General features: G+C 35.7%; 1 pseudogene; it reads right to left on the bottom strand.

Annotated features, from left to right (window-relative positions):
- Nucleotides 1-3,129: 3,129 nt before the first annotated feature.
- On the bottom strand, nucleotides 3,130-4,264 carry LOC149537379 (uncharacterized protein At3g49140-like; annotated as a pseudogene).
- Nucleotides 4,265-12,227: the final 7,963 nt, after the last annotated feature.

Genomic DNA, 12,227 nt, shown 5'->3' with positions numbered 1-12,227 from the left:
TTAATAATCAAGATAGAGTTCATCTTGAGACCAAATGTAAGAAACCATAGGAGCTTGAAGAAGTGAACCTTGGAAAAATTAAGTCTCCCACGAAGGTGTACATTGGTAAGACTCTATCTCCTACTATTAGAAAGTCGTTGGTTGATTTACTAAGGAAATTTAGACATGTTTTGCATGGTTATATGATGACCTTAAGGCTTATAGGGAAGACTTGTTTCAACATTTCATTCTACTAAAAGAAAATGTCAAGCCATTTAGAAAAAAAGAGACCTATTAACCCAACATTAACCCCCAAAATGTAAGAAGAATTGATGAAGCTTAGGGATGGGGGAATTATTAAACCTATAAGACATTCCTCATGGGTATCAAACCTAGTTCATGTTAGGAAGAATAATGGTGACATTAGGCTCTGTGTAGACTTTAGGAATTTGAATATTGCTTCTTTAAAAGATAGTTATGCTTTGCCAAATATGGAGGCTATGTTACAATAGGTTACCAATTTTGAACTGATGTCCATGATGGATGGTTTTTCTAGATACACCCAAGTGTTGATTTACAAGAAGGATAAATTTAAGACAACCTTATTGAAAATAATTGTTCTATTGTATATTATCTTTGATGTTACACAAAATGTCAAGTCTTTTCTAGTCAGTGTCTATCAAGTTCACTTAGATGATGAAGATAGTTTCCAATGTCTATCAAGCATTCCAGAGTAAACCAAGTTCAAAGGTAGTATATGTTGAGCTTCACTCAGGCACCAAAGAAAAATTGCAAGAAGAGAGTGTCTACCGAGTTCACTCGGATACCAAAAAGAAGTTGGCATAGAACCAATGTTAACCGAGTTCATGAAATTAACATGGGACTAAAAAGATAAATCAAGGAAGTAGATTGGAAGGATAGCAAAGTATCCTAAGTTGACCGAGCTGCAAATTTTTTTCCAATTAAGGAGGATCAAGTATTCAAGCTAGGAAAAAGATATGAAATTAGCAGTATAATTGCATTAGCAGTCAGGTCATATCATTGTTATTCTCAAATAATTGTAGTAGTGTATCAAATCTCTTAAAAGAGTTAGCTTAACAACTATTTGCCAAATCCCCTAACAAGGTGGCATTTCTAGATTGAAGTGTCTAAAGACCTCTAACAAGGCCACTCTTAACAAGATGATTAAATCATTTAATAGGGTCACACCTAATAGTATATTTTGTAATCTTTAACAAGGTTAGCTCCTAACTAGGCTCACTTTAGAACAGTGAAAAATAGTAACTAGTTGTAATTGGTGTTTTTTTCCCAAATTGGGTTCCCACGGTAAATCTTGGTGTCATATGTGTTCATGTTATTTTCTTTATGATTTCGCAACTAAGTTAATTATGGCTAATCACATTAAACATCTTAAGAAACATTTATTTTAGTGATTGTCAAGTAGTGGTAATTCTTAGTGTTTGTCAAGTGATTTAGTGCTAACCAAGTTACTATTAAGTACCAGAATTTGCACCCTGTACTGAACTAAAAAAGTTTAGTAACGCTGGCATAACATGGAAATCACTTCTTGGTGGAACAAGTGATTGAAGTGAAACCTTCGGGTTCTAGGCCAACTCCTACTAAATATTCAGTGACATTTCCATAAACCTAATCTAAACTTGTGGGAAAAAGGGTAGAAATTACTGAAAATAAGCCTAAAACCTACAGTTTAAACTAACAAATGGGTGACACAACAAAAGTGATATGAAAGTTTGGATACAACTAATAGAGAAAGATTGTTCAACTACTTGAAGCACAAAGAAAAACACTTCTTTTCTGTAAATATTTGCATAAGTAATTTGTAATAAGGTTTTTAAGAACACATATTACAACCTACAAATAGACTTACTTCTCTACAACTAGGTGCTTGAATGAGACAAAATAACAAGGAACAATAATAGCTCACAAATTGCTTTATCAAATCATTCTAACACTACACACAGAATTGAAGAAAGAAAGAAGGTTCAAACATTGACACAAATAGCATAAAATCAACTGATGTCACCTGTACTAAGCTTCCAAAATGAATTAAAAATTGTACAAATAAAGTTAAGGACTCAGAGGTGGTCACAAAATCTTCTCTACATAATCAGAACTCTCTAAAAATGACTTACAAACTTCACTAAATACCATCTTAGCACTTGGGTCGAATGTAGAAAGAAAGCCCAGAAATGAGGGTTTAGAAACCTCTAAAAATGAAGTCTCATTAATCATAAGACTTTATGAACCCACTACCCTCATGACTCATTAGAAATTACCCCAAAACACTCCAACTGGTCATTAAGACCCTCAAACTGACTCAGTAAAGACAATTTTGACCCCCAAACTTCTCCCTAAAAAGGCTCCTAATGTTTTCAAACTGAATCCTTCCTTGATGACCATGAACATGAAATTAATCTAGTCACCTCCTTTTTGCATTAAAAAATAGAAGAAATATTAAATGATTTATGACCATATCATTAAAATATTCTCCTTTACAATAATAATTATGCAAAAAAATAAAATACTTAAACAATCCCCCTAGCTAAAACCTAAGGCATTACATAAAGCTTAAAATTAAAAACCCCCCTTTCTCATGACACAAATACTAATACTCTTCAAAAGGGATTAGAATCCCATACATAGCCCGCAGACTTCAAAAGAAAGTAAAAAATGATAAAGAGCATAATATATGGTTTGAATACCCTAAGTTTCCTTTCATTTTTAACTTCATCGGTGAAGAATTTGCTACAGTGAAGGAAGAAGTTGAGAGGATAGGGTTTGCTCAATTCTGTTTGATCCTATGGCCGCTATTGTTGAACTTGTTCTCTTCAGAGATGAAAAATGACAATCTCGAAGCCGCCATTGTTATTTGCTAGAAGGCCTTTTGATGCATTTGTCAGTTATTGTTTGAAATATTTTTGTTGGCCGCCATTGTTGAAGGATTTTGTTGCATGTATTGTAATCACTGATGAGTTTCCAAGGACTGTTGCATATATTGTTGTTTCTTTTCATCATGATTCTCCTTGTGCTTTTTTGCTTGTTACCATGCATTCTTCTAGTTTTTTTTCAAATTTCTCTTTTGCTGGCAGCAACCTTGCTATACATTTCAAAGGGTGCATGGTAGATGCCTCAGCTATCATTTTCTAAGTCATTGGTAGATACCACCTTTGTCGTCTTCCTAGAAAAATATATAGGATGAATGTAGCACATGGTTTCCAAATTCGCCCAATCTCCTAATGACTCAAAAAAATATGACTCCTCTTTGAGGAAAGAAATCCAATCCTCATAAAAGTCATCAAAGTCGTCCTCAATTTTAGTATCACTATCACTGATTGCTTCAATATCATATTCATTTTTAATTCTATGCATTGTTGTTTCAAGTCCATTAAAATGCCATAAATCATCCAGTCCAATGAACACAATCATAGGAATACTACCGATACTAAGGCTTTGCAAAACATCTTGATCATCATCTACCTCAAGGTATATCTCTCCATGCTCATTAGTCACATAGTCTACTTCTGCCTAGAATTTGCTATCCTATAGTTCATCATCTGTTGTGTTTGAAAACATAAGTGTTGCTTTATGATTAACCTCAAGAATAGTTCTAGCAATTTCAGCATCTTTCAACTTTAATTCTCCTTTCTCAACATTTTCATAATCATTTAGTTCTTCCTAGGGATGGTAGCCAACCTCATCTTGGAGCTTAAGAGAATCAGACTTTGAATCTAAATAATCTGCAGCAACTTGGACTTTTTTTCGCAAACCCCTCTTTGGTGTGGCAAATAGATGGTAGTCAGATGATCCAAAGAAAGGATTTCTACAGCCACAACTAATGTAACTGGTTGGCTTGCTGCCTCCAAGTGTACGCCTGTTCCCTACATAAGATGCTCTTTTTTGGCTAATTTGGCAACCAAACTGAGACCATCCAAGATCTTCTAAACCCTGGCAAAGCATTGTCACTGCCACCCTTGATGGTCTACGAACTCTATAGTGTTAACTGGGAATCTCTTTCATTTTCAAATTCTCTATCTCTTTTCTTGTTTACTATTGAGTATTCACACCATCCTCGTAATATAATATGTCCTGATGAAATAAACTTGATTGAATTACTTATCAAATTTGCAAATATTTGCACCGCTCGAGCTAAAACTCCCCTTATCACCTTAGGCATATTATCTTCCTTATATGTCATGTAGACAAAAAGGTCATGTTTTTGGAGAGCTAGAATGCACTCCTTTGGAATTTCTCCAGATTTACCCATCTAGCCTTACTGATTATTGAACCAATCCTCAAATGCAGTTTGCGTGATATTGAAGTCTCCACTTGGATTCAACAAATAGAATATGTTGCAAGGGTTAATGAATGGTAGTTTAGGTAGCTGTTGTAATTCTAGAGACTCTGGGCTTTTCTTGACTGATATCTTATTCTTTATAGTAGTTTTCTATTTTGATATTTTTCCCCCTCGTTTCCACCTTTAAAGCAACCATGACCTTTTCCTTCATTACCCATATTTTTCTTGATATTTGAGATAGTATTTTTTGAGGTTCAAGCATGGGCTCGTGACACTCAAAAACTATCCTTCTATGATTTGCACCTGCTGCTTGTGAAATGAACATGCTTGTACACTTCGAATACACTTTACTATTTTTGATATGTGTTTGGAATAGGAAATATATAGCATGTGTGGGTACATAGTTGTAGGTAATCAGTCATTGCTTAGATCTTTTTGAGATTTAACTCCATTTTATTTTCTCATGCAAGAGAATGGAGATTGGAATCTACTAGATCAAGGGCTGGACCAGGAGTGTCATTGAAGATTATATAACCAGTCAAAAGTTGAAAAGGTAATGACTGGTTACCTCTAACTCTATCGTCCTGTGTTGTATTTTTCTTGTTCTCAATATTTATGAAAGAAAGTAGTTAGATTCACGACTTGTGTGAGATTCTCATTTCCAACATTTTTCCATTCATTTTGTACTTTGTAAAACTAAAAATTGTACATATCAATTGATGATTTATACAATGAACATTGTATCTCCTTTTGCTCATGGTTTTTATATGCTTGCAAAATGATGCAATGTAAATGAACCAAAAATGGATATTTCCCTTTGCAATGTTACTTGAAGTAAAATTCAACATGTGTAGAATTTTAATAATAGTTACAATAGTATTGTTAGTTTTAGTAGAGTTTGGTTTGTATTGACATCTAAGGGATCTGTGATTTATTTTTGTGGCAATTGATTCACCCCTCCCCTCTTAGTTACTCCTCATATATTTCCAACAATTGGCATCAGAGCTTTCGGTGCTTGCAAAGAAGGTTTCAAGGACCTAAGCTAAAGATCAGGATGTCTCACAGAAGGGAGATCCCTAAGTTGAATAGAGATAACTTCAAAGCATGGCAGGAACTCATGAGATTGCATTTGGTAACCAGTGGAGAATCAGGCCTAAAGTACCTATACACCAAGTATGTGACATCTACTGGAACTATGAATGTTGAAGAAATTATAAAAGATAAGAATCATAATATCATGATGATAGATATTGCTTCAACTCTCAACTATGTTGAATTTGATGAAGTCAAAGAGTGTGCTACTACTTATGGGATGTGGATCAAGTTAAAAGCCATCTATGGAGGAGATGATAATGTCAAGAGAGCTAAAGTAGAAAGTCTCAGAGGAAAATTTAATCAAATGATGATGAGAGAGGATGAGAACATTTCAAAATATAGTGATAGAATCAAAGCTATTGTATGTGTAATTAGAGCCTTAGGAGGAAAGATAGAAGATGAGGTAGTGGTAAGCAAGTTTCTCAGAACACTTCTTCCTATATATGCTATTAGAGTTTTAGCAATTCAAGAGATGAGATGCAATCCCAAGAATGATATAACATTGGATGTAATAGTGGGAAGATTGACAACATTTGAATTAGATAACTATGATACCTATGTTCCTAACACTAGCAACATATAGTCTACATTTTAAGTCAAGCTATCACTCAAGAAGAAAGCTACAAAATCTAAAAGGCAATCTGACAGTGAGGATGAAGATGGTTCTGATGAAGATCTTGAAGTCATTGAAGCATTACTTACAAGAAGATTTTCCAAAGGAAAAGGGAAGTACAAGGGTAAAATTACTTTGATATGCTTTTCTTGTGAAAAAGTTAGCAACATTATTGCAAGATGTCCAAACAAAGAAGGAAAAGAAGAAAAGAAGAATGACAAGTACAAGGGCAAGACGGACTTCAAAAGCTACAAGGACTACAAATACAAAGGTAAGAAATCTTGTTACATTGCTAAAGATTCTAAAAGTAGTGAAGAAGAAGATGAAATGGTCTACATTGTTGTTAAGGATGAGACAGACAATGAGAATGATAAGATGATGCTTATCTCACATATTAGTAAGAATGATACATGGATTATTGATAGTGGTTATTCTCACCATATGACTGGTGACAAATATAAATTTTAGAACTTAGTACACTATGATGGTGGAAGTGTTAGATTTGGCAACGATGAACCATGTTATGTGAATGATAAAGGTTGTATTTCACTAACCAATGATCTCAGATGTGATAATGCTTATTGGGTTGAAGGGCTGAAGCATAATCTACTTAGTCTGACTCAATTGAATAACATTGGATTCAAGGTAGAATTCATGAGTGGAAAGGCCAATCTTCTGGATGGGAAAGGAAATTTGGTTGGGACTGGGAAGCAAACAAAAGGTAATCTATTCTACCTAGAACTTAATGGATATTCATGTTTCATTTCTCAAGTATAAGAAAGTTAGTTATGGCATAAGAGGTTGTGTCATGTGAACTTTGATAACCTAATAGATATAAGCAAGAACAAAAGGGTTAGAGGCATTCCAAGCCTGAAGAAACCTAACATGGGCATGTACAAGAATTGTCAAATTGGTAAGATGGGAAAGACAAGTTTTAAAAGCAAAAACTATCATTCTAAAGAAGTGTTGGATCTAGTTCACACAGACCTTTGTAGACCTATTGGCATAGAAATCTAAATCAGAGATAAGTACTTTATTTTATTTGTTGATGATTATTCTAGAATGATTATTATTATGTACCTAAAGGATAAATCAGAAACTTTTTAAAACTTCAAATGGTATATGTTGAGTGGAGAAAGAAATAGGAAAGAAACTAAAATGTTTAAGATCAGATGGAGGAGGAGAATTCATTTCTAATGAATTCAATGAATTCTACAATGAGAGAGCAATCAAAAGAGAAGACAAAATGACATTGCTGAAAGAAAGAATAGATTAATCATGGATTGCAGAAGGACCCTGATGATAGAGAAGAATGTTGCTATCAAATACTGCAAGGAAGCAATCAACACTGCATTTCATACCTTGAACTGAGTTAAGTTGATGAAGGATTCAAATCAAATACCTTTTGAGTTATGGTATGGCTATAAACCTAATCTGTGTTACCTTAAAGTAATTGGTAGTAAATATTTTTGTAGTGTCTCTCGTGTTTGTAGTCTATACCTTGTCTATTTTGATTTGAATGATTCTTGATACTCTTTTTATATGTGCCTTGTGATGACCTAAGGGTCGAATGTTATACTGTGATTCAGTATCATAGATGCTTTACTGCTATGTTGTTCTGTTTATCATATTTGCATGTTGATGCCATTTTGAGATGATAGTAGATATATGATGATATTTAACTATCTGGTATTTAGATATGTTTCTAATTATGTCATGTGATGGATTTTATGCTATGGTGATCTACTTCATTCTTGTCTTTTTATGCTTTATACGAACATGAGTGATGTAAATGGATTTTTTGATATAATTGAATAAATGGTTAAATTAGTCATTTAATGCATTTATTGCTTTGGATATGTATTATATACAATTATAGTTGATCGTGTGTAGGAATTATATCCCTAGCAAAGGCACATGAAGTTAGTGATTTAGCTATTCATATTTTACCAATGCCATCCCTGTATGGTTGATGCATCCTTATTTTAATTGTTTAAATTAAAACCTTTTGGTGATTATTAAATCTGAACTCATTTTCATTACGTAATTAGACCAGTGAGTGTGTCTGTTCATTTAGAATTTTGCATTGTCACTAAAGTTGTTTAGTGATTTTTTGTGATTTTGGGTTTTCAGGCTTTAAATCTTCTCAAATTTAATTTCTGACAACTTTGCCTTAGGTGAATTCCCATTACGAGGAATAACCTATTTTTGTTTGGGTCAATTCGAAGACTTGCTAGTCTAACTGGCTATTTGTCCTAATCGACTACTCACTCAAAAAGTGAATAAATATTGAAAAAGGGCTTTTATTATTCACTTCTCACTTTTTGAAAATAGAAATTTGGAGAGCTTTTCTAAAATCCTCTTTTGAAGGATTTGATCTTTGTTGGTTCTGGGAGCTATGTGTGTGGGATTTTTTGCGAGATCAGTCTCATTGGATCCAACTCAGGTAGACCTTTCTTTACTGTGATTTTTGGCAGATTCGGCAAGTGTTCTATTTATTGTGCGGGTTTCAGTTTCTGCCCCTTTTGCTATCAGGTAGGGCTTTCCCATTTTATCATTTCTGCTCTGTTTCAACTTCTATTTTTGGTAGCCATTTGTCAGGAGGCTGAGAATTAGTTTTCCCCTCTATTTCTATTTGTCTGTTCTGCCTGGTTGGTTAGTTATGAACATTTTCCCTATTTTTGGGATGGGGATTTGGGTTTTGCACCGTTATGCTGGCCATTTTTGCATACGGTGTCCAAACTTAATTATTTTTGGATTTTTGGGGTTTTTGTACCCAAAGGTCAAATGGGTTTTAATTTCAAAGTTTTTCAATTTTTGGGGTTTTTGCCTCATTTTGTGTGCCGCTCTATTTTCTTAGGTTTTCTTGGCATGAGTTTGGTTGTGGACCTCGATTATCCATTTGGATGTTGGTCAGACCTTTGTTGCACTTTTATGTTGCATTAGGATGCATGTCGTATCCATCCTCCTAAGTCTATTTTTAGTTGAGTGATTTTCTGCTTGGTGTTCTCATCTAGTCCTTGTGTTATGATCTCTATGATGGTGGTGCACCACACACGAGTACGTGCATGTACATTTGTCAGGTGAATTGAAAGCCCCGACCTTTTATGGTACTTCTTAAAGTTATGATCATTGGAGTTAGGTTGGGAATTTGCATGCCTATGGGCACTCATCATTGGATGAGCATGAGTAAGGTAGGGTAGCATATGGAGGGGGCTTCTTTTTCGCAACCCAGTGCCTATTTCCTGAGGGTTGGCATGTAGAAGTTTTAATTAAGTGATAACCAAAGAAAATAATGGGTGGTAATAAAACTTAAGATAATAAAATGTGTGTGCAGGGCCCTCCGTTAAGGAGTTGAAACACACGATCTGAGCTTGGGCTTGTTGATGCCAAGCAACTCTCCATTATGTTAGCGCCTACTTAGTATCCTATTAAGTGTCTGACCAGGACCTATATTTTATGCATTTTCTATGTCTTGGTTCCAATCATCATACTGTCTAGCATGTGTGTTAGCCATGGACGTTGTGCTTTATGTGTGTTTATGGTTGGATCATTATCTCCATTAGCATAGTGGGAGTGGTCCTGTGGGTTCCACATGGTTGGGAAGTGTAGCTACCTATACCACTGCTAGGAACCAGTGTATAGAGACAGTCTTTTGTCCTGGTGCAACGGTTGTTGGATATTTTCACTTGGTGCTTTAGGTTCCAGAGTATGCTTTCTTGTGATGTATGCTTTCATTGGGATGCTTGTATATCATGTTAGATGATGTTATTTATTGACGCATTTCCTTATTTAGATGATTAGCATATGATAGATGATGTTATCTGTATTTGTAGGATTATCTTATGCTTTACTTTTAGCATGTTAGATTTCCTTATGCCTATGTTGTAGCTTGTTTTAGTAGTGACGTCCTTTTTATGATAGTACCGATGATTTGGTCGGTAGCTTGGGATGTTACGTGCGGGGGATGGCTAGGGCCCACAATGGTCTTATGATGCTATAATGGTTGGGATGAACTGTGTACTTAGTTTGGTTGTGTTGTTCATTGCAATGTTATTTTTATTTATTGTGATGTTGTTTTAGCACATTGTGATGTTTCTTTTTGTACTTTCTCTTCAATGCTTGTTAGATGGTTAGTTGTTGTTTCCATCTTTCAGCATTCATTCAAGTGCCTTTCCCTCGATATGTGCATCTGGTACTCCCTAGTGTGGAGGAATTCATTTTCTAGTTTTCTTCCTTTATTGTTTTTTGTCTTGCTGTTCTAGATTCTCGTGCAAAATTGTAGTTTCTTGTGCAAGAATGCAAGTCCTCACATAATGTGTTGGGTTTCTTCGCACAGCTTGGCATTTCCTCACACGAAACACAACACTAGTTTTACCTAGCTTGGTTGTTGGGCCAAGAACCTTCTCGTGACATTTGGTGCACTTTCACATGTAGATAGCAATTTCTTGCAGGGTGTGTTGCACTTTCTCACACAATAATCTGCCTCTGTTGGCCTCGCACGAAAAATAGTGGGTATCTAGGCTTGTCTAGGAAAAGTTCAGAAGTTGGTTTTGGACACCCTTTAGGTTCAAAACAAATTTCCTATGGGACAAGTCTTTTGAGATAGGTTCTAGACCTCTACGAGCTAACATAAAGATTCTAGGAAATTTTAGGGCTTCAAAAATTTAGAGTTAGCCAAATTTCAGGGCTTCAGGTTTTCAGACTTAGCCATTTTTTAAGAGTCATCTTTTGTCTTTCAGTTTGGTTGGTTTTTGTTATTTTCTTGTTTAGTTTTAGTTAGTGGTGACGCTTGGAGATCTTTGGTGTTTGGTTGTTGGTTAGTCTTCCATTGCGATCTTTATGATCCACGTATGATGATTGTCTAGTGCTTTCATACTTGTTTTAATTTATTTTTTAAATCTCGGCTTATATTTATCCTTGTTCCAAGGATCTCTAGGTGGGGCATTACATCTGGTATCAGAGCCCATGTTGCAACATTGGGATATCTATGTTATGCTTTCACTATGGTTTTGTTTTCCGTTGTGTATTATTATATTATGGTTATTATTTTTTATATCTTATTAGTTCATGGTTTTGACTCTTATGCTTGTGATCTGATTATTCTGACATTATCTTGTTGTTGCCATAGTGATGCCTCCTGTACATAGACCTAGTGGGCATGGTGGTACTCGTAGCGGTAACCGTGGAGATGAACACCAGGAAGAGGACATTAGGAAGGAGAACTGGGTACTAATGCTAATCAGAATGGCATGGGGGCATTGATGCCAGTGCTCTAGGAGATTCTTGCTTGGTTGTGCCCAACGGTGCAAACATGATCATGATTGAGAAGAGGGATCTCATCATGGAGATTCCCATCATTTAGAGCATAGAGAGGAAGAACATGAATGTGGACATTCTCATACACCACTAGGTGGCAGAGGGCACCATCATGGTGGTAGGGACCACAAAAATGAGGATTCCACCAGGTTGGATATCATGTAGTCTCTTCATCAATCCAAACTACCATTGTACGATGGTAAGGGAGGTGGCCTCACGATAGAAACTTGGTTATTGGACACGGAACACTGCTTCCCCATGTATCCATATGCAACCAATATGAGGGCTCGTTGTGAAATTATGTAGTTAAGGGAACACACATCCATTTGGTAGAAAATTGAGAGTCAAAAGCTCCAGATTAGTGTTGCAGATCTCACCTAGGAAATCTTTGAGGAGAGGTTCCAAGAGAGATTCTTATCTCCTCAGTTTAGAGAGGCTTGTTCTGATGAGTTCCATGCAATCTAGCAAGGAAAAATAATTGTGGATCAGTATGAAATCTGATTCTTTGAGCTTAGGTAGTATTCATGCTGCAACCATGATGATTTACTTATGGCTCGTCATTTCATCTGTGGCCTCAAGGATGCCCTCATTGGAGAAGTCTGTATGCATCAGACTAGGACTCTTGTTCTCGTTGGAGAAGGCACATATTAAAGAAGAGAATCTGGCTAAAGGTTTTAATAGTAGATCTAGTTCTCAGAACCAAAGTGCAAGGAATTCAAGGCAGGATGCACAATACACTCAGTCCTCTAGAAAGGGCCAGACCTAGTCGACACCCTCTCAGAATGGACAATGCCGTAAGTTTTAGAAAGGGTATTAGAGCAAGGGTGGACAAAATTTTGGTACCTCAAGTAAGAAAGGAGATAACAAAAACCAAGGACAAAAGCATCAATAGGATCATCCTCCTTA

This window comes from Cupressus sempervirens, chromosome 9 (assembly GCF_028749045.1).
Source record: "Cupressus sempervirens isolate cs-2001-9-10 chromosome 9, ASM2874904v1, whole genome shotgun sequence".
Taxonomy (NCBI): Eukaryota; Viridiplantae; Streptophyta; class Pinopsida; order Cupressales; family Cupressaceae; genus Cupressus; species Cupressus sempervirens.
Note: the sequence above shows the minus strand (reverse complement) of the source record. Positions and strands in the feature narration are given on the sequence as shown.